This window comes from Oryctolagus cuniculus, chromosome 3, assembly GCF_051225735.1.
Source record: "Oryctolagus cuniculus isolate XC-2025 breed Fujian yellow rabbit chromosome 3, ASM5122573v1, whole genome shotgun sequence".
Lineage (NCBI taxonomy): Eukaryota > Metazoa > Chordata > Mammalia > Lagomorpha > Leporidae > Oryctolagus > Oryctolagus cuniculus.
In genome coordinates, this window is record NC_142869.1 from 36,450,742 (window position 1) to 36,472,683 (window position 21,942).

Genomic DNA, 21,942 nt, shown 5'->3' on the forward strand with positions numbered 1-21,942 from the left:
GTAGTGTAAAAAAAAAGTGAACATTATAAATCTAAAGCCCAAACCAAAATTAATATTCTCTGAGTTAATAGCTAATCTTTGTTCAGGGAAGTGTAATAATGAGAAAGAACTATAAATTGTTCTCTGCAATCTATAAGGAATTACCTTGATTTAAGCATGATCTAATTAGGCCACCTTCTGGGTGATCCTGCATTGGGCTTTTAATTTGTAAGAACAAGTTTTAAAAGAAATTTTAACAGCAAACAACTACTCTAGGCTTTTTTCTTACAAAGCTACATGAGTTTGTATCATCTACAAGCTCAGAATACTTGGGAATCATTCACAATAGCTTTCAGAAAAATATGGAGTCAGTTTGAGTTCACAAGTTTTCTTCATCTCATGGTGACTAACGCATGCCAATTAAACACAAAGGATTGAACATCAAGTTAGCCCCAAACCTCCCATTTTGAAAGTAAATGCATCCTAAAACCACTGAGCCCAGGCCAGCAAGGCCAGGTGGGTAGCATCATTACCATCGCCACAAAGCGGCAGCTAGGAAGACCTGGATTTCCTTCCTGCCTCTGCTGGAATGTGGCGAGCAGTCGTGGGAATTGCTTCGCTTCATTTTTCATTTATTTGGAAGGCAGAGACAAAGAGAGAAAGATATTTCCATCTGCTGGTTCGCTCCCCAAATGTCTGCAACAGCTAGGGCGAGGCCAGGAGAAGCCAGGAGCCCAGAATCCGATCTGCGACACTACACGGGTGGCAGGAACACAACCACGTGAGCTGTCAGCTGCAGCCTCCCACACTGTGCATTAGCAGGAAGTTACAGTCGGGAGTGGAGCCAGAATTCGAACCCAGGCACTCTGAGATGGAGTCTCAAGCAGCATCTTAACCTCTGTGCCAAACACCTGTCCCACTGGAGAAGAATATTTTCACAGTGCTTGTGCCTCATCTTCATCCACTTCTTTGCTCACAAGTCTCCTTAGATGCCTCTGTACAAGCATAATATTTGATGAGGCAGGGTGGTATCTACAGTCTCAGCCTGGGTTCCAACCCTATCACAATGGCAAAGGGAGGAGGAGGAGGAGGGACCAATGCTTTGAGCTCCAAGTTGTTGAAAGGCCGTGTGGAGCATGGCTGAAGGCCAGTGCCTTGGAGCCAAACTACCTGCGTTTGGAGCCCAGCTCTGACTTTTCTACCCAGGTAATACTGAGCAAAATTTTCCACCACCTTGAGTGAAATTGAACCTTAATTTCCCTTTCTGACAAAGAGTAATATTTGATAACATCAACCTCAAGATGCTGCTGCAAACATTAATTAATGCATATACTGCACTTACCAACAGTAGCTGGCACACAGAGAGCATGCGTTTAACGTTAGCCATTCCTCATTATAACTCGGTGTCCAGCTGTCACTTTCAAGAGTTTAGATGGTTTAACCCTTGGGCTTACTACGTCGATTTCCACCTCAAGTCTCTCCTTCCTCTGCACCACCTTGCAGAGCCAAGTTCAGCTTTTCAAAAAGTCTCTTTCATCATTTCACTTTCCCGCTCAAAACTTTCAGTGGTCTCCTACTTCCAAACTCCTCAGTCTAGCCTGAAAAACTCCTTCTCCAGTGGTTCTAAGCTATTATTCCAATCTTCCAATTACCCTCCTGAAACAGTTTTCCATTTCACTTACCATGCACACGCTACTAGATATGGCGTAAGTGATTAGGAACTGTTTGCTAGTGTTGTTTTTTGCTCTGGCAGCCTGGAGTATGGAAGTCTGTGTCTGACTGGGGCGGAGGATCCTGTAAGTGTGGTCTAGCCAGAGGAAAGGCTTGCACAGAATTCCCAGGCTGGGAGCAGCAGTGTGACGTAGCTGGTTAAGCCACTGCCTACGACATCAGTGCCGGTTAGAGTCCCGGCTGCTCCACTTCAGATCCAGCTCCCTGCTAATGTGCCTGGAAAAGCAGCAGCAGATGACTCAAGTGCATGGGCCCCTGCCACCCATGTCGGAGACCCAGATAAAGCTCCTGGCTCCTGCCTTTGGCCTGGCCCAGACCGGCTGGTGCAGCCATTTGCAGGCTCCCTCCCTCTCTCCAACTCTGACTTTCAAATAAATAAATAAATCTTAAAAAAAAAAAAAATCCAACCTGGTCCCAGCAGATCCTGAAAAACTCACTAGCACTAACAGAGTTAAGCCAAATCTGTGGCATGGATTGGCCACTGTGTTTCTTCTTAGATGTTCTCATATATATATATACTGTGTATTAAGGCTGTTTTTTTTTTTAAATAATATCTTGTTGAGTTTAGAGAGAGCGTCTAAGGTGAGAGGTCTAAAAATAAGGCTTGAGCCCTAAAGGATTTTTAAAACACAGTAGTCATGTACTTGGATAAATGCTATCCCAGCTGTAAATCTTAGCCATGCAAATTTTTTCCTATTGTGGCATCTACTTTAAGAGGAATTTATTCTGATTTATTTATACAAAGCAACAAAGTAATCTATCCTTTTGATCAGCAAAAACTTCCGGCCTCATTCACAAAGCTGACTTAAAACTCTCTGTTATGATGGTTTGCTTCCTTTATGGTGCCACTGGGGCCTGGGGAGGACGTGGCAGGGAGCCTAGCAGGCCTGGGTTTGGGGAGAGGCGCAAAGCGCTGGGCTGATAACCCCCAGGGTGGGGCCGGGCTGCAGGGGGCCTCTCCCTGTGTTTATCCCTTGCCATTCATGGGGGAAGCCAAGGGAAGCCCTCTAGACAACTTCCAAGATGAACATCTTCCTCCCAAGAGCGTGTCCTTCATTTCAAGACAATAGGAAAAGGACAAGAAGAAAATCTACATAATTTTTGATCATGACAAAGTTTGCAAGATAGTTTCCGTTGTATAAGGCACTTTTGGACACCCCTCCCCCCACCCCGTTTTTTCTTTCCTCGAATTCGGCCTTCAAGAGAAGGACTTTTCTACTATTATTTACTTACATATGTATTTTTATTTGAAGGGCAGAGAGATAGATAGAGAGACACAGGGAGAGTTTCCATCTACTGGTTCTTTTCCTGGATGACTGCAACAGTTGGGACTGGGGCTGGGCCAGGCTGAAGTCCAGAGCCAAGTACTTAATCTGGGACTCCCATGTGGGTGGCAGGGACCCAAGTACTTTGGCCATCACCTGCTGCCTCCCAGGATGCACATTAACAGGAAATTGGATTGAAAGTACAGCCAGGACAAAAACAGACACTCTGATATGGAATGCGTGCAGCCCAAGTGGCATCTTAACCACTGAGCCAAACACTTGTCCCTGTAAACTACTTCTGACAAGTAAATATAGCCCAAAACTCAGACCTTTAATTTTAAGCTCTTACAAGATAGCAGGCACAAATTTGTAGCCCTCAATCAAAATACAGCTTGCAGTATATTTTGTTTGGTCAGCCTAGTATTCTTACTTTTTTTATTTAAACACATTTACACTGGATATGTGCTCTGCAATTTGACAGAGTCCCCACTGTTCCCTTTTGTCTTGTACCCCGTCACATTTACACCATCATCTCGTAGCTCTTCATACTTAGACTATCCACCTGGACACATTTGAGTTTGCAATTCCTACTGTAGAGTTTGCCTCTATGTCTACCAGGCTTCTGAGAGATGGACTCTGGTGATACATCTTAGCACACATATGTTCCTCTCCCTTCTACCTTTGCACATCATTATCTTCAAGATTCCATCAAGTTTATGCAAAGGAACGTCAAAAAGTCTGTGGGGAAATGTAATTGAAAGATACTACCCATTTCCTGTCAACTTTTTGAAGACTTGCCCTCATACTCGGCTCCTTTTGGACACAAGCCCCTGGAGATTTTTGTTTTTGTGCTCACCCAATGAGAAGGGCCAGATCTCACCTCATACTCCAACCCCAGCTGGCTCAATCATCGCTTTAACCAAAAGCTCAACGAGGGTTGAAGGCAGATGGGACTTCTGGATGTTGACTTCTGGAGGTCATGCAGAAAAGTCTGGCCTTGCAATTTGCCATCCACAGCTTTTGGCTTTGCAAGATTTTAATTAAGAAGAAGTCCTTATCTTCTAACAGGAAGTGGAGAGGGCGGGAAGCTGGGATTTTAGTTGTTCGGAACCTGCAGCCTGTCCTGAACCCTTTCCACCTGCCTTGCCTGGGTCTCCAAGAGAATGAGGCCGTTAGTGCTCCTGGCCACGCCAGAACAGTTCGTGTTATGTAAAATGCCCGTGCATTCCATTTCTCAATCTTGAAAGGGGCCGGAGGACAGAGTCCAGAGTCAGCCTTTGACATAAACAGGCCTCATCCAGTAAGTGGCCAGAGGGAAATGTTGGCAACATGTAATTAGCCAGCCGGTCATCCTCTATTTAAATCCACCCACCACTAAATGCCAAGTTTTGAAGGATTCAATATTTTAGCATGCCAGGCATAGCTCAAAACCAGATTTTTTAAATCTGTTTTCATGCTGCCTCCTTCCCCTCAGCCAGTTTCTTGTACAAATGCAAGGTCAAGTAAGTTAATACCTCGAATAAAAGGGTGCTGAAGTGTTCGGTTGAAGCCAATCATGAAGTCGCTATAAACTTTTCCTGAACTCTTGCTCAAGAGGAAAACATCTTGGATCTGAAATATCTTGGAGGCTGGAATGCCCTGAGTCCATATCACAATCTAGTCCAGCTCCTTCAGTAGGACACATAGTTTTCCTTTTGGCCTGGGTTACAAAAGATATGCTTGGTTATCAAAACATACCCGTGGCATGCATGGAATATCTGGAGACCATCGCAGCACTTGACAAGGCCCAGCTAGGCCTTTGCAAATCCCGACCTCCTCCTGTTCAGGAGCCTGGAAGCATTCTTCCCTTGGATTTTGATGCCTCCATATCCGAGGTCTCCCCCATCTGTGGGGTCAGGCTGCCTGCATGCTGCCTTCTCCTTGGCCTACAACTTGCTTACTTCACTGGACACAACTCAAATGACACGCTCCTAATCAAAGCAACAGCATTTCAACTCATTAATTTTTCCTTAGCCCCTCTGATATGCAAGTCTGAAAATCGTCATCAGCTTGGATAAATAATTTATAGTAAGAGATTACAAACATAAGAGTTGAAGTCTCTTCCCAAAGAAATGGGAAGGTTCTGTCATACTTTGACAATAAGCAGTGGACAGTTTTCGCGCGATTTCAGGAAAAATTATTCTCACAAAAGAATAGTGTATGGGAACTGTTCCACCTTAGGGCACTCATTTACTGAGATAATTTCCAATTTGTTACTATTAATTACTCTTTCTAATGAGTAATAAATGCTTTAAAAATTCTAGTTTCAAAGAAAAATGATAGCATGTCTTCTTTCACTCTTCAACCCCAGGGCCATATTTCACATATAAAATTTGCCATATAGCCACTTATCTGAATTGGATCTCTGCCAAACATTCTACCAATTCTTCTGGGCTTTCTTTGTCAGATGCTTAATGACCATTAGGACAATCGTGTAGTTCAGTTTGTTTCTCAACAATCCTTTTATACGTAGAACCAACACATATTTATTTTTACACTCCCTAAGAGAAAAATCCTTACCTTTCTTTCCTACCTGCTTCATTTGACATCCAACCCCTGATATATATGTATTTGGAATTAGTTGCAGGCTGTGAACCAATGACCACCAAAAATGCAGTTGTTAAACATGCTAGGATGGCTGGCGCCGTGGCTCACTAGGCTAATCCTCCGCCTGCGGTGCCGGCACTCCGGGTTCTAGTCCCGGTTGGGGTGCCGGTTCTGTCCCGGTTGCTCCTCTTCCAGTCCAGCTCTCTGCTGTGGCCCGAGAGTGCAGTGGAGGATGGCCCAAGTGCTTTGGCCCTTCACCCCATGGGAGACCAGGAGAAGCACCTGGCTCCTAGCTTCAGATCAGCGCAGCACCGGCCATGGCAGCCATTTGGGGGGTGAACCAATGGAAGGAAGACCTCTATCTCTGTCTCTCTCACTGTCTAACTCTGCCTGTCAAAAAAAAAAAAAAAAAAAAAAAAAAAAAAAAAAAAAAACCACTAGGACAAGAAAGAAAGAAAATATTTGATAGCCTAGCCTTTGGCAAACGGTTCTTCTTCTCCGCTCAGATTCCTGTCTCCCCATGCCTGGCACCAGGGCTCAGTTTCTGAGATGCAGTTTCTTCCCTTCCTGTTTTCAGTGTCTACCTGCTTCGTTCGCCGCATCCCTGCCCAGCTGTACCTCACGTACCCCAGGTTGAAACAATCACCTGTTCCCGCCCGCGGAGGGCTGATTCCTTCTCAAATGGCCTCCCTGCCAGTCATTCTATTATGCAGGGTGATCAGCCTGCTGTTGCCACCTACTCAGGATGTAGACCATACTACATAGCATCTATCAATAACTCTAGTTTCTGTAGTGGGTTTGGGTGAATTGTGTCCCCCCAAAAAGACATGTGTACCTCTTAGCCTTGGTACCTGCAGATGAGACTTATTTGGAAATAAGGTCTTTGTGGGTGTAGTCAAGCTAAGATAAGGTGAACCTGGATCTGGGTGGGCCCCAAATCCAACACAGCAAGTGTGCTTATAAGAGGAGGAGAATGTGGATAGACATGGAGGAAGAATGCCACGTGAAGAGAGAAGGTCTGGTGGTACAGCTGCAGGTCAAGCAACGCTCAGCATTGCTGACAACCAGCAGAAGCTGAGAGAAGCCTCTCCCTTGGAACCTTCCAGAAGGAACCCACCTTTACCGATACGTTGATTTTGGACTGCTAGCATCCAGAATTGTGACTGAATAAGTTTTTATTAAGCCATACAGAATCACAAGTGTTAACACAATGCCATTTTTTTCTTTGTAGGCACTCTTACCCTTTGAAACACAAAAGGTTTTAAATCCAGATTCATTTTTTCAAGTTTTTTTTTTTACATACATAGTAGTATGTTGACTGGGTGCTTATTTATTTTTACCTCCTTGAAAGGCAGAGAAATAGAGACATAAAGATCTTCCATCCATTGATTCACTCCCCAGTTGCCTGCAACAGCTGAGATTGGACCATGCCAAAACCATGAGCCCGGAACCAGACCCAGCCTCCCACATGGATGGCAGGGACTCAAGCAGTTGTCCCACAGTCTCGGTTTGGGGTATGGTTCCAGGATCCTCTGTGGCCACCGAAACCCATGGATGCTCAAATCTCTTAGATAAAAATAGCGCAGTGTTTGTCTACAACCCAGGCACATCCTCCAGCGTGCCTGAAATCACCCCTATGTTACTTATAATACCCAATACAATATAAATGCTGGGTGAATAGTTGCTATGCTGTATTAGCAGGGAATAACAAGAAAAAATATCTGCACATGTTCAACACAGACACTTCAAAAATATTTCAATCCAAGGTTGGTTGAACCCGTGAATGTGAAATCTGTGGCTACAGAGAGCTGGCTAGAACTTGTTTGGGTGGCAATTAAAACAATTTCTCTCACACTTCGGGAGAATGACTCAGCTCCCTTACACATTTATTCGGCCCTGCTATCTGCCAGGGGCTCTGCTCGGTGTTGGGACGAGCACTGAAATAAAGTACAGTCTCTCTGCTTGGACGCTCTTGCAACCTCTCTGTGGAGTGACGTCATGCAACACGCCCAGGGAAGGGGCCTGCACAGGGTCCCCAGGGTGCAGGAGGCCACTTGCTCCAGCTTGGGGTTCTGAGAGGAGCTAGCCCCTGGGGGAAGTCTTGACAGACTCGGTCCCGGGAGGAGCTCTGCAGGCTGGGAAAACAGCCACGGCGTCTCTTCTCCACACCCTTCCCTAAAAGCACCCGCAGCACCAGGGTCCTGCACAGAATGAAATCGAGTCAGAGTGCATCGGGATCTCCTCCACGAACTGTTCCCCAGCCTGGGCTTTCTTGCCAGTTTGGCTTCAGGGAAGAAGAAAAATACTAAGTCAGTTTCTCCGGGGGCTTGAATTCCGTGGGTTGGGAATATGGTTTTTTTCCCTTTTTTGTCATTATATTTAGAGCTCACAGATTTCCAACCGTTAATGCAATGTCATTTTTCTTTGTAGATATCTTTGCCCTCTGAAACACAAAATGTTTTAAATCCAGATTCCTTGTCTCATCATTGGTTTTTCCCTCTACAATGTCATTTTGATGGTATGCTTATTTATTTTTGTTTATTTGAAAGACAGAGAGAGATTGATCTTCTATCCATTAATTCACTCCACAAATGCCTGCATCAGCTGGGGATGAGCTGGGGTGAAACCGTGAGCCCAGAACTCAGCCCTGGTTTCCCACATGAGTGGCCGAGACTCAACCACTTAAACATCACTGCTGCCTCCAAAGGTGTGCATGAGCTGGATCAGAAGCAGAGAAGTCCAACTTTTTTTTTTTTAAGATTGATTTATTTGAGAGGCAGAGTTACAGACAGTCAGATTGGTCTTCCGTCTGCTGGTTCACTCCCCAAATGCTCACAATGGCTGGAGCTGCACCAATCCGAAGCCAGAAAAGCTCCTTCCGGATCTCCCATGTGGGTGCAGGGGCCCAAACACTTGGGCCATCCTCCACTGCTTTCCCAGGCTATTAGCAGAGAGCTGGATCAGAAGAGGAACAGCTGGGACGTGAACCAGTGCCCATATGGGATGCCGGCACCGCAGGCAGAGGCTTAACCTGTTACACCACAGCGCAGGTGCAAGTAGTCAGATCTTAAAGTAAGATGTTCAGTAGGAATTTGGCCCAATAGTTAGGGTTCTGCTTGGTATGCCTGCATACCCTATCAGGGTGACTGAGTTCAAGTACAGGCTTCTGGCTTAGCCTGGACCAGCTTCAGCTGTTGCTGGTGTTGGCAGAGTAAACCAGGGATGGAAAATGGATCTGTGTGAGTGTATGTGAGTGTGTGTGTGTGTGTGTGTGTCCCCTCCCTCTCTCTGTGTCTCTGCCTTTCAAATAAACAAAAATACATAAATAAAATTTGAGAAAATGTAAGCTCTTTCAGAAAGAATTTATTGGGTCCTTCCTGTGACATGTAATACATATAAAATGGAAAAATAACTAAAAAGAAAAGCGATGCACAGATAATTTGGAAAACAGAGACAATAGATGCTTTTTAAAAAAAAATTTAAGGATTATTTTATTATTTTAAAGGCAGAGTTAGAGAGAGGGGGAAACATAGATCTTCCATCCACTGGTTCACTCCCCAGGTGGCCACACCTGGGACTGTGCCAGGCCGAAACCAGGAGTCTGGAGCTTCTTCCAGGTCCCTCATGTGAGGACAGGGGCCCAAGCACTTGGGCCATCTGCTGCTGCTTTCCCAGGCACCTTAACAGAGAGTTGGAGCAGAAGCGAAACAGCTGGGTTTCGAACCAGTGCCCACATGAGATGCTAGTGTTGCAGGCAGCAGTCTAACCTGCTATACCACAACACCAGCCCCTACATTTTTAAAAATTCAAAGCCTCTCTCACCAGCCAAAGGCTATCACTGTATTAACATTTTGATGGATTTCCTTCTATATATTCATGCATAGTTTTCATTTTGTTTCCTTATGTGCCCTGCATTTTTCACACCGCATTATAGCATAAACATCATCTCAGGCCTTTAGAAACTCTTTATATACATAATTTTAATGGCTATAAAATATCCGGTTGCATCGATGCCTGTAGTTTACTCAACCAGGCCTTGGGTTATTTGGGTTATGTCATCATTTTTAAAATAGCCTTCAAATAAACTTAAGTGAAAATTTAAACTAGTTTCATCATTGACAGTTGTCAATATAAGGTCCATGTATTTTTAAAAATTTATTTGATTTAAAAGGCAGAGTTGCAGAGAAAGCGCGAGTGAGAACTTCAGTGCACTGGTTCACCACCCAGGTGGCCACCTCAGGCAAGCCAAAGCCAGGAGCCAGGAACTTCTGCAGCACCTCCCATGTGGGTGGCAGAGGCCCAAGCACTTGGGCCATTTTCTGCTGCTTTTCCTAGGCCATTAGCAGGGAACTGGATCAGAAGTAGAGCAGCCAGGACTCAAACTGGTGCCCATATGGGATGCCAGCATTGCAGGCAGCGGCTTACTCGCTACACCACCATGCTGTCTACAATACAAGGTCCATTTGATCATCAGAAAGTTAGATGTAAAACAAAACAAAACACAAACACAAAGGCTTTGACAATATCAGCAGTTCACATATACATATACACACACTTCCCCTTCATTGGCCTGTGGCTGCCTATTCATTTTCCCACCTTATATCCTACTTACCTGGTCAAGCTAGGTGTCAAGAACTAAGAACTCTGGGGCTCAGCCCCCCTTGTTGAGCTGAGTATTAGCCACATCTCCCTGTCATTCCAGCCAGGACAAGTGCTTCAATAATGGCCCCAGCTCCCAGTGTCCTGACAATTCACTTCCTTGTAGGGCCCCCTCTAGTTTGTTTTGCTACTGATCTGGTCCAGGATCCTGGCAAAGTCTGAATTCTCCCTAAATCATCATTGTCACCTCACGTCTCAATGTTCTGTAATAAACACCTGCCTCATACAAGCACCCTAGCCAGAGTGACATGCACACACACACACACACACACACAGTCATACAAGTGCATTTCTGTATCAGCTCCTATGTTTTGCTTCTTTTGTACTGTCTCAGTCCGTTTACACTGCTATAACAAAATAGACTAGCTAATTTGTAGACCACAGAAATTTCTTTCTCATAGTTCTAGGGGCTAAGAAATACAGGACAGGCACTAGGAGGTTTGGTGTCTGGTGTGGGCCCAGTCTGCTTCCAACATGGCGCCATTTTGAAGCGTCCTTATATGGCAGAAGAGATGGAGGGTCAAAGCTGTTCTCCATATCCTTGTTTTTAAGGACATTAACCCCTCGGGCTCATGGCCTGATCATTTCCTGAAAGCCCGCTGTTAATGCCATCACCTTGGAGTTTAAATTCCAATGTAAGAATTCATTGTAAGAATTCCTTCGATCCACAGTGATAACCTTATCTACTGCCAATGTCCTCTGATGCCCTGGCCCTGCCCTGAATCTCACCTGATCCCTGTTATTTCCCTGTACTCTTGTTGAGTGTCACCTCTCTGTGGAGTAACCAGCTTCTTCCTGAATCACGGAGGCTGGATACTTCTATACCCTGTGGGTAAAACACCCTACTCTCCCAGCTCAAATTTTGCTACTGGGGAGGCCCACCCACCTGCCTTTTCCAACATGACCCAGTGTCCATCTTGCCACCATAAGCAATGCTGGCAGAAGTTCTAGGCTCCTACCCTCCATTCTCTTTCTCTGTGAATGAGAAAGATTGCACAAGCACCACTTCAAAAAACACTTTGATACCAGTCCTAGATATGTGTCCAAAAAATCTGAAGACAACATTTGTTTCATAACTTGTTTGGCAGCAAAACCTGACTGTGCTAGTTTCCAGTGATTGCTGCAAACTTTGTGACTTAAAATGATAGAAATGCATGCTGTTATAGTCCTGCAGGCCGGAAGTCCAAAATCAGTTTCACAATGCCCTTAACTCTTGAGGCTGTAGAGGAGAATCCAGCCCGTACCTCCTCCAGCTTCTGCTGGCTACCAGCATTCCTTGACTTGGGGCCACGTCACTCCAGTCTATGTCTGTGGTCACATTGCTTTTTCCTCTTCTTTATATGTCAAATCTCTACCTGCTGTAAGAATATATGCAATATAGCCCAGGTTATCATCTGGGATAACCTCACCTGTCAACCTCCTTAACTCAATCACATCTGCAAAGACCACCTGTCGCTCCCCGTCTTCGTGGGGGAACGACACTAAACCCTGCCTAGGCTTCATATCCGAGTCACGGCACCATTATGTCGCTCCCCGTCTTCGTGGGGGAACGACACTAAACCCTGCCTAGGCTTCATATCCGAGTCACGGCACCATTATGTCGCTCCCCCTCTTCGTGGAGGAGCAACACAGGACCCTGCGCTGTTCTTTCAGTCTGCTCGGCCCTCCCCGGGTTTGCTGCTGGTTCTTCCCGGGTTGGCTACTATCCCTTCCACCTCCGTGGAAGGGCAGTTCCCCCTGGCCACATTCCCCACTTCCGCAGGGGAGCGGCACACCGCCGGCCGGCTCTCTGGGGGCTGCACGGGTTCCCTTAGATGTTCCCCATAGATGTTCCTGGTGCATGCCGTCTCTCTCCTCCTTTATAGTCCTTCTCTGCCAATCCCAACTCGGCTGCCCACACGCCGAGTACGCTGCTCTCCAATCAGGAGCAAGTCCTACAGTTAATTGGTTGAACTGGAGGCAGCTGTGCGGAAGCTGTTTACTTCTCTCCCAGCGCCATATTGTGGGAGAGCAGATGCATAGAATAAGTCCTAATTCGAGTAACTTAGTCTAGTCCGGATTGCTCCCCACAGATCCCCCTTTCTTTTTATTTTTTAGCGTTGATACGCGCCTGTCTTCGGTGTCCCGCGGCACACACTCTGCTCTACTTGCTAGAGATGCCACAGGCTCTTACAAGTCCTATCAATCAGGAAAACCGAATCCGGGTCCTCTCTTCGCCATGTTGTGAGGAGGTTTTTAGGCGCTGATGCGTGCCTGTGTTCGGTGCCCTGCAGCGCATACTCTGCTCTGCTAGAACTGCCTGCAGGTGTTTACAAAACCTATCAGGCAAACCGAATCCAAGCCTTCTCATTGCCTTATTGTGGGGGAGACTTATTAGTGTTGGTTCGTGCCTATCTTCGGTGACCTGCAGCTCATACTCTGGTCGAGCTTTGCTGGCGCTTACCGCCTTAAATCAGGCAGACCGAATCCAAGCCTTCTAATTGGCATGTTGAGGGGAGGCCTTATTTTTCTCTATTTCTCTATCTCCGGGCATTCCTACCTCTCCCATTTCACTTCTATCTTCCAGCATTCCCATTTCTCTTTTACTTCACTTCCAAACTTCTGTTTCTCTTATCCCTGCGGCTTTCCGGCACCTCGCCCCGCCGGCGGGTTCCCGGCTCTGCGCCGCTTCAGCCCGCGCGCCTCTCTGCGCGGCTTCCCGGCTTTGCGCGGTCCGCGGTCTCCACGCTTAACCCTTTTGCGTCTGAACCACGGCCTACGCCAGCGTTCCCTATCTATTCACGCCCCGTGCTCTCTCTGCACGCGGCGGCTTCCGCGAGTAACACAGCGTAGCTTGCGTCTCCGCCACTAGGATTCAATCTAAGTTCCCCGGGCTAGCCTGGCGAATTCAACCCAGCGTACGTCTCCGCCCCACGATTTGGCTTCCCGTCCTTTGCTCCCCGGGCTAATCAGACGGATCCCAATCTGGCTTACGTCTCAGCTTCTGGTTTCAACTTTTCGCCCCCTATTCCCGGGCTAACTTGAGAACCCCAAAGTGGCTTTCGTTTCCGCCTCGGCCTGCCCCCCGCGGCTTCAATTTCCCTAACATTTTTCTCTACCCGGTATGTTTCCCCAAGCTTTCCTCCAACGATATTCCTCCCTCATTTCTCCTGGCCTCTCCCCACAGTCCGCGTCCGAGTCTGTTTGTTCTAGCTTTCACTTTCGCTTTCGACCTTAGAGATTCCTCCCAGCTTCCCCCCGTAGTCCGTATCCGAGTCTATGCCTAGGCTTTCAATAGCTTCTTCCGGCTCCTTTTTCGTCCGGCTTTTCCCTAGGCTGTTTGCTAATCTCTCTCTCCGGTAATTTCCCAGTTCTTCCCGTTTCTTCCCTCCTAAGTTTCCTATCCGTCCTAGGTTTCCTATCCGAGTCATTTCTTCCCTCCTAGGTTTCCTATCCGAGCTAGGTTTCCTATCCGTCCTAGGTTTTCTATCCGAGTCACGGCACCATTATGTCGCTCCCCGTCTTCGTGGGGGAACGACACTAAACCCTGCCTAGGCTTCATATCCGAGTCACGGCACCATTATGTCGCTCCCCCTCTTCGTGGAGGAGCAACACAGGACCCTGCGCTGTTCTTTCAGTCTGCTCGGCCCTCCCCGGGTTTGCTGCTGGTTCTTCCCGGGTTGGCTACTATCCCTTCCACCTCCGTGGAAGGGCAGTTCCCCCTGGCCACATTCCCCACTTCCGCAGGGGAGCGGCACACCGCCGGCCGGCTCTCTGGGGGCTGCACGGGTTCCCTTAGATGTTCCCCATAGATGTTCCTGGTGCATGCCGTCTCTCTCCTCCTTTATAGTCCTTCTCTGCCAATCCCAACTCGGCTGCCCACACGCCGAGTACGCTGCTCTCCAATCAGGAGCAAGTCCTACAGTTAATTGGTTGAACTGGAGGCAGCTGTGCGGAAGCTGTTTACTTCTCTCCCAGTGCCATATTGTGGGAGAGCAGATGCATAGAATAAGTCCTAATTCGAGTAACTTAGTCTAGTCCGGATTGCTCCCCACAACCACCTGTTCCTATACATTCCAGGGACTGGGACCTGATATCTTTGGGTGGCCATTATTCAATCTACTATACCAGTGTAACCAAAAATGAGACTATTTATGATCCTTAGCTCTCTTAATGGGGATAGTCATGTCTTGTGGGAGAAGAGGATGCTGTTTCAGACCTTAATGGCGTGTTGAATAATAGGCAACATGGACACCACTCTTCCTTCTGAAAGCGGTCATCATTCCCAAACATACCTGACTCTAAACATTTCAGATGGAGGCTTGTGGTTCAGATTTTCTCTGTCTCAGAACACCAGGCCTCACCCCCTGCCTGGTGTTTTATAGCCCTATAGCCCTTTGACTCACACATGAATCCTGCAAAGTAAGCAGCGCAGGTCTATCATTCCTCCCGCTTACAAGATAAGAACCCGGAGAAGCGGAGCGTGTTGCCAGGTTCCCATATTTAGTCAGTAGCAAAGACCAGAACCAGAATCCGTGTGATTCTAATATGGTTCATCAAAGCTGCCTCCCCAGAGGGAATCAATCTAAAATGAATTACTCTTTACAGCATATGATTTGAATATTTTTACCAGCGAAGGTTAGAAATAGCACTTTGAATCCTGTCAAATGACAAAACGGGCGCCTGAGCCAAGATTAAACAAAGAAAACAGGAAAGTATAAGAAAATATTGAGAAACAAAAGACAGCTGTGAAGGCTCTATGCTTATTGACTTGCCTTTTTATTACTGTGTATTTTTTTATTTTCTATATATGCCTGTCTGGTTTGGGAATTTGGGAAGAAAAATCTGCACATATATAGAAATTCACATTATGGTACAGGTGAGTTGACACATCGTTTGTAAACTGAAGATAATGATACTTTTCTTTTGTAAGATTGTAATGAAAAAATCCAATGAGAGTATGCAAAGTGCCTAAAACAGATCCTTAATAAACACGGGTTATCTTCCCTCTCCTTTTCCCCAATCCTTCTTCCCAGTGCAATAAGCCAATAAGCCATCCTCATAAAACAGTCTTTTTTTTTTTAATTTGAGAGGCAGAGAGCTCCCACACTCTGGTTCACTTCCCAAATGCCCACAAGGGCCAAGGCTGGGCCAGGGCTAAAGCTAGGAGCTGGGGACTCAATCCCTGTCTCCCACTGATGGTGGGAACCCAGTTACTTGAGCCATCACATGCTGCCTTACTGGGTGCTCATTAGGCGTACACTGGAATCAGGACGAGAGCTGGGGCTTGAACCCCGGCACTCTGATATGAGATGCAGGTGTCTTAACTACATCTTACCCACAAGGCCAAATACCCACCCCGAGCTGAGTCTTTTGCAACTCAGCATTCCCAATGTCCAGGCTGTGGAGGCTCTGTAGACAGTACCAGCCCAACTCCCCAGCCTGACCAACTCCAGGGCAGTATAACCCAGCACACTGTCCCGTTTGGAACCTGTATGCATCCCTGCTAACCTTGACCATGAGCCAATATGTAATCATCTCCCTCACTCTCACCATATACATCCCTCCAGAAATGATACAAATGAAATTTTTTTACATATTCATTTATTTATTTGAAAGGCAGAGCCATGGAAAGAGAGAAAGAGCTTCCATCCGCTGGTCTATTCCCCAAATGCCGCAATGGCCCGGGCTGGGCCAGGCCGAAGCCAGGAGCCTGAAACTCCATCCGGGTCTGCTGTTTTTCCAGGCACATTATCAGGGAACTGAATTAGAAGTGGAGGAGCCGGGATACAAACAGCACCTATATGGGATGCTGATATCACAGGTCACAGTTTAACCCGCTGTGCCACAACGCCGGCCCCTACAAATGAAATTTTGATAGAATGCCCAGAAGGCTGTGTCTTAAATAAGAAAAGGGTTTTCTATGGTGTGATCAGGTTTTCTCTTTTCTTTAAGCCCTGTGTTCTCCTTAATTACTGGGTATGAAATCTAATCAACCTGGCACCAACTCTAATCTACACTTCCATTCCTTACTGTTAACCTTCCACCTCCTCCCATATGTTTGCAATGCCCTCTGGAACACTCAAGGGCAATAGCTTCTTTCCAGCTCCTTGGACAGCACTCCCACCCCTGCCAGGCCTTAGCTGAAACCCAATTCCCCCTACAGGACCGTTTCTTCCCCTGTGGTACTCTCTTGAGGGAGACTGTTCACTCTCCTGAATTTGGAAGGCAGATCGGCATTCCCTGAAATCCCCAAAGTTTATTCCAAACTGTAACTTCCTGCTTTCACATCAGAGTCTTCCAAGTGTCTGAGGACGTGATCAGGAGACTGAAAGTGACAGAAACCGAGACAGCCTGGATGCCATGGCCAGAGGCTTATTCTCCCATGGTGTTATCAGATTTCCTCTTTTCTGCAAGCCCTGGGTTATCCTTTAACTACAATGTGTAAAATCTAACCAACCTGGATAGCGAACATCCATGACCTCCTCCATCGCCCCTCAGTCACTCACTCCCAGGGCCTCATCACCGCAAATCTCACTCTGGTTATGCAACTGCTCTCCTATGAAATCTTGAGCAACAATGTCCAGGATTCTCCTTTCCATCCAGTTCTCTCCTATACAACCTCTAGTTACCGCTGCTCTGACTTGACCTCTCCAACCCATCAGAGTGAATCAGCCCTTCCTGGCATCACTTCTACCCCTATCCAACCTCCAAGCCTATAGCCCATTGCTATAGGATCCCCTGCTCTACTGTGTTACCTGCACTCTCTTACAAACCTGTTTTTTTGCTTGTTTGTTTTTTTGTTTTTTTTTGGGTTTTTTTTTGACAGGCAGAGTGGACAGTGAGAGAGAGAGACAGAGAGAAAGGTCTTCCTTTGCCGTTGGTTCACCCTCCAATGGCCGCCGCGGCCGGCGCGCTGCGCTGATCCGAAGGCAGGAGCCAGGTACTTATCCTGGTCTCCCATGGGGTGCAGGGCCCAAGCACCTGGGCCATCCTCCACTGCACTCCCTGGCCACAGCAGAGAGCTGGCCTGGAAGAGGGGCAACCGGGACAGAATCCGGCGCCCCGACCGGGACTAGAACCCGATGTGCCGGCGCCGCAAGGTGGAGGATTAGCCTAGTGAGCCGCGGCGCCGGCCTTACACACCTGTTCTTCTAACCACTTGGCACACAAGCACCAAGACTCCCACCCAGGGCTGTTTCTCACAGATGATCTTCTCTGTCTACTACCCGAGCTGCTAACTTCTGGAGTTGGATTAGGGTGGGGGGGGAAGGGGAGAATTCACATAACCTTGTAGATTTTTACCATTCAATGTTTATACTCAACAAACTTAGCTTTGCCCTTGTGGCACTAGACAATTATTCTGACCAAGTGGATCAGCAATCTCCCTCATTCTCTTAAGCGCTTGGCTCCTCCAAAATATTAATACTCTCCTTAAATCCCCAAGCTGCGTTCTTCTCCCTACATCCTCAGTATGTGGTTTTGTCACTTCGTAGGAAAATAAGTCTCAGTGTGCCTCAGCATCCCAGTTACAGTCTCGCCCGTATCTGCCACTATCTCCAGCCTCAGAAAATGAATCATCCCACCACCTGTGCTCTTCAGCCCAGTCCTCTGCTTGCACCGTCGTCCTGTATTTCCTGTCCTTCCCCCTCTGCATTCTTTAATGAGTCTTTAAAGAACCCCAACATTCTTTAAGGACTTCTGTTGAAAACAGTGCTTGACTCCAAATCCCAGTGTAGCCACTGCCTGTTCCCTTGCTTCCCCATCTCAGCTAAGCTTCTAGAAAAAGTTACACTCCTCTCTCTCTGCCTCCACTTCTTCACCATCACCTCTCAACCCTCTCCAATGGGAATCTCTTGAATGTAATCCCACCTGTGGCCTCCAGTTTCCGATTCCAAAGGACACTCCCCAGTCTTTCATTTACAAGACTTTTTTGCTGCAAATGTTGTTGACACCACACTCACCTTTGATTTCTTAACGAATACAAACACAGTGGTAGACAGCATTTAGATGGTCTGAAATTGCCACTAGTGAAAATGCTGAGCTCACCCTTGATAGTGTCTAGAGAAGGAAGGACAGTCAGACAAGAGAAACCTTATGCTATCAGGAGCCTCCTCCAGCTGTCTTCTGGGTATGCCTGTTCTCATCCAGTGAGCAGTGTGCAAGGACTGTGTGGCCTGGGCCAGCACCGTGGCTCACTAGGCTAATCCTCCACCTAGCGGCGCCGGCACACCGGGTTCTAGTCCCGGTTGGGGCGCTGGATTCTGTCCAGGTTGCCTCTCTTCCAGGCCAGCTCTCTGCTGTGGCCAGGGAGTGCAGTGGAGGATGGCCCAAGTGCTTGGGCCCTGCACCCCATGGGAGACCAGGAGAAGCACCTGGCTCCTGCCTTTGGATCAGCGCGCTGCGCTGGCCGCAGCGCGCCAGCTGCAGCGGCCATTGGAGGGTGAACCAACGGCAAAGGAAGACCTTTCTCTCTGTCTCTCTCTCTCACTGTCCACTCTGCCTGTAAAAAAAAAAAAAGACTGTGTGGCCAGATACAACATCCTCAAGACCAGCACCCCAGGATACTCTGCCCGAAAGGCCCCAAGCCTTCCGAGTCCTTACACAGCCCTCTTGTCTGAATCCTGCAGGTGAAATGCACCACCAGGCACTCACACCCAGGCCCAAGACGTGGCAGGTGTATCTGTTCATAGAAGTGTGGACAGAGGTTTGCCATGCAGGTTGAGGTGTTGACCAGCTTGCAGTGAGGACCCTCATACTATGAGCTTCATCCAGGTACAAGAAGCAAATGGGATAGACTGTGGCCAGTGACTGTTTGTCCACATGCAGTCGTATCCCAACATGCATGGAACTCCAACATGGAACTCTAAGTAATAGCATAATTTGAAATTCAAACCTGGAAATCCAGTTTATCATGAAAAATATAATTTTTCAAGGTAGGGAAGTAAAACATAGTATTTAACAGCTTGTTATGTGGACATATAGTCTTTTTGAATAAAAATATCTTTCTTTTGGCTTCTTTATGTTAGTATAGAAGTATAGAGTTTAACATTGTCAGGTTTTTAATATAACTTTGTTTTTTGCTTTTTTCTAATTGTGGTAGAATAGACATAACATAACCCATTCCAGATAAGCCATTTTTAGGTATACTGTTCAAGGTCATTGAGTGGACACTGTTATGCTATCTGAACACAGAATTCTTTTCGTTTTGTAAAACTGAAACTCTTTACCCATTGAATAATAACTCCCATTCCTTTCTCCCCTCAACCCCTGGTAACCACTCTTCTCTTCTCTGTCCCTATGAGTTTGCTCAAAGTACCTGAGATAACTGGAACCATAGAGTATTGGTCCTTTTTTGACTGGCTTATTTCAATTAATATGATGTCCTTAAAGTGCATCCTTTTTGTAACTTATATCAGAATTTCCTTTCTTTTTAAGGTTGAATCATATTCCATTGTGTTTATATACCATATTTTGCTTATCATCCATCAATCAATGGATTCAGGGTTGCATACGTACCACTGGTACTCTTGTTCTGGACCCCACAATGTGGAGAGCGGGCCTGGGTAGAAGCTGAGTGCTATATTTGCCAAAGACAGCAACAGACTTTCAGTTAGGTGCCAGCTCCTTTGAATCCATCAAAGCCGATAACAGATCTGCACTGAGTCAGCAGGGAGAGATCCTGGAGTGATTAGTGATGTCTGCCCTGGGCGACTCTAACACTTTCCCTGACCAAGTCATATAAAAAGAAATTGGAGTCAGGAGCAATTAGAATACTTTCCCACTCTAGTGAGAAGCAGGATAGGATGAAGATTTAGGTCCCTGACACCAGATCAGAGCATTTTTTTTTTTTTTTTGACAGGCAGAGTTAGACAGAGAGAGAGAGACAGAGAGAAAGGTCTTCTTTCCATTGGTTCACACCCCAGATGGCCGCTACAGCCGGCACGCTGTGCCAATCTGAAGCCAGGAGCCAGGTGCTTCCTCCTGATCTCCCATGCGGGTGCAAGGGCCCAAGCACTTGGGCCATCCTCCACTGCCTTCCCAGGCCACAGCAGAGAACTGGTCTGGAAGAGGAGTAACCAGGACAGAATCTGGTGCCCCAACCGGGACTAGAACCTGGAGTGCCTTCGCCGCAGGCAGAGAATTAGCCTAGTGAGCGTGGCGCCAGCCACATTTATTCTTTCAATACTGGAGGTGGGACTTCATCCCCAGAAGGCATGAGAAAGAAATTCTTCCCAGGATTCTCATAGAGCTGCTGGACTTGTGCTCAGAAAAAAGATATAAGAGAATGGAATAATTAATCCAAAAAGATGTCATATGAGAAAAATGCAAGAACGGGTTCTCCAACAAAGCCAATAGTGTTCTGAATTATGTAGAAATTACTCTGGCTTAATTTTAATGAAAAGAACGTGAACAGTCAGTTGGGAGACAAGTAAATATTTTCAATAGCAAGATGGATTTTAAATGAGAATAAACTGGCTAAGTCTCGGAAAGGGGCTATTTTAAAGGGAAATATATAAGCTAATACTGACTGCTATTCTTAGAACAGTGAGGAGGCAGCCAGTAGGTGAGCAGAAGAGCGTGCCAGGCATTGGTCTGCAACAGATGATGTGGCTCACTGGCTGTATGGCTTCTGCATTTGTAACACAGGTGCAATGGCACTGCCTTTGACTATGGCTTTGATAATTAAAAACAATAATGAAATAGAAAACATAGCAGGCATTTCGGTCATTCACTACATAGACATTATATCATTCAGTCAGTCATACAATGACATTTACTGAACATCGGTTATGCACCAAGCATGGCTGAGCTATGGGTCCCCTTCTCCATCAAGGGGAAGAGAAGCAAACACGGGAGCTACCAAGAGTAAGCCAGTACCCACCCAAACAGATTGCAAGCTGTTTTTTGTCCATTCAAGTCTGTTGCCCTTGGAAATCAGGCTGATTTTTTTAATATGTTTCCATTCTTCCTTTTGGGAAGGAAACAAAGCTCTATGGACAATCCCAACAGAGAATGTCAGGCAGAACTGTGGACTGGTTAGACACACACCATGCTGGAGAGATCCAGAGACAGGCTGCCTGGGTTCAACGCTCAGCTGTGCCACTTAGCAGATGAGCAAGCAACTTCATTGTGTCTCAACCTCCTCATCTGTAAAATGGAAGTAATAATAGTGCCTTGTTGGAGTTGATATGAGGTCTAAATGAATTAATATGTATTAACAGAGCTATGGTGCAGCCTGGCACATGCTCATATCATTAGGAAGCGCATCCATCTGCATAGAAGAGTCCTATTGCCATTACAAACATGGGCCTTGCTCCTTTGTATCCAAGTGTCACTTAGAAGGACTATAGTGTGAAGAGCTTCAAACTATTAGCACTACACAGGTAGGCAAATTCTAGCAAAGCTCCAGGACTGGCACCGTTGAACACAGGGTCTAGCTTCTCCAAAACAACCTGTTGTTCCCCTCAGTCTCTAGGCTGAGAAAAGCAACCCTGAGTTTAACCTGAAAATACTCTTTCCAGCTCCTTCATGTCAGTGAATCCCCTTCTAGCGCACCATCCTATGGTAAATCACACTCCTAAGAGAAATGCAAAGACATATTTAATTTTTTTGTAACAGGAATTAAAACTGAAATTTCAACTGAGGTACAAAAACAAAGAAAGGAGGCATAAATCCAAATACAAAATTTTGGAAGTTGTAACTGAAAATTGGTTTAATTCCTTTTCTTAAGCTTTATTTG